General features: G+C 35.7%; 1 pseudogene; it reads right to left on the reverse strand.

Moving 5' to 3' along the window:
• Positions 1 to 24: 24 nt before the first annotated feature.
• On the reverse strand, positions 25 to 1495 carry LOC110035160 (annotated as a pseudogene).
• Positions 1496 to 1548: the final 53 nt, after the last annotated feature.

A 1548-nucleotide genomic window follows, 5' to 3' on the forward strand; every position in this document is an offset into this window, starting at 1 on the left:
ATATATATATTATTTTCTACTTACAATGACAGTAATCAAGCCGGCTGCCTTTCCTGCTGCTATGTTTCGTGCATTATCATCAAAAAAGAGCTGAGAACAAAGGAGTTTCATCACTCATTTTCTAGAAAGAAAAAGACAAATTATTGCTATCTCAGCATGAGATTATTATCATCTTACTGTTTTTTTGGGATTAATTTTTGATATTCTAATGGAATGCTTCCAGTGAAGGTTTGCATAGAATTTTTGCAAAGCCAGTAGCTTTATTCACTGTATGGCTGCTGTTGGCTTCATCAAACTCATTTTGATCAGCACCATCAAGATAAGAAACAGCAGCACGATTTTGATCAACTTCATCATCAAAGCTAACAGCTTTATTAAGTGTTTCAAAGCAAATCACACCATGGAAGCAGTCCTCCACCCTTAGCCTTTTAAGTACTCTTTCAGCTGGAGCTTTGTCAGCATTTGTAAAAATCTGAAGTATTATTAATTCTTAAAACATGTTAATATTTTCTAATATAGTTCATAAAACTCAACAAATAAAGCTAATAGATTTGGCATACTAATTTTCTCTGAGGCATTGACAAAAGCAGGTTCTTCAACACCAGATCCAGCTTCAAAATCTCGTACGGAAGTTTTCCATGCACATATTCATGGAATTCATCATCATCAAACTTGTAGCCGAGTGCCTGCAGTAATTAAGAGAAGCACTAAAGTTAAAATTCTGCTCTTCCTTTGTGAAATAGAAACAGATACACCTTTAGTCCCGCCATTGTAGTTCCATGTTCCTTGTACAAATCCAAGCACATAAGCGGAACCAGGCTTTCCTCAATGTTTAGATGCTCCCTCATGTAATCTGCAATTAAATATAATTCATTAACTCTCTTCCCAGTTAATTGAAAGAGACATGTTCTGATTTTATTTTATTTATTTATTTATTTATCACAGTTAAAACTAAAACTGGGTTAAGCCTTGAATGTTCTTTCGGCACGCTAAGTTTATGCCAGAACTGAAGGGGTACAAGGTGTCATCCATATCTGTAACAAAAAATATGTAAAATATTATTATAAATTAATCAATGTTTAGGAATAATGAATGCTTTGTAATCCAGAGAAGGAGATTCAAAGACCATAACACTTTCATGGATGATAAAAAGGGCAAGTTAAAACCCACCAAAAAGCAAGCACTCATACTTGGTGCCATTTGTCATGGAGTCCATCCATACAAGTTTGATCTGCAGACGATTCTCTTTTCAGCAACAAAAACATTTCCCAAACATCCCAACAAAAATAAAATTTTAGAAGAAAAGAAGTACCTCCAAAAAGAGAAAAGGAATGGCTTTCCCCAAATAAGAACAGCTGATTGTGAAAGTGCTTGAGGGGGAAGGATGCTCCAAGAGCGCCATTTATAGGGGCCGGCAAAGGAGAATTGGTGAGATAAAGAAAGAATGTGGGGAGGAATCAACAACCAGAAGGGAATACAGAAGCATATTTCATTAAGGCGGAACTAATCCTTTGATTCGCCTTCATCCCCAACTCCAAGTGATTCAAT

Source organism: Phalaenopsis equestris, unplaced genomic scaffold (genome assembly GCF_001263595.1).
Source record: "Phalaenopsis equestris unplaced genomic scaffold, ASM126359v1 Scaffold196490, whole genome shotgun sequence".
NCBI lineage: Eukaryota > Viridiplantae > Streptophyta > Magnoliopsida > Asparagales > Orchidaceae > Phalaenopsis > Phalaenopsis equestris.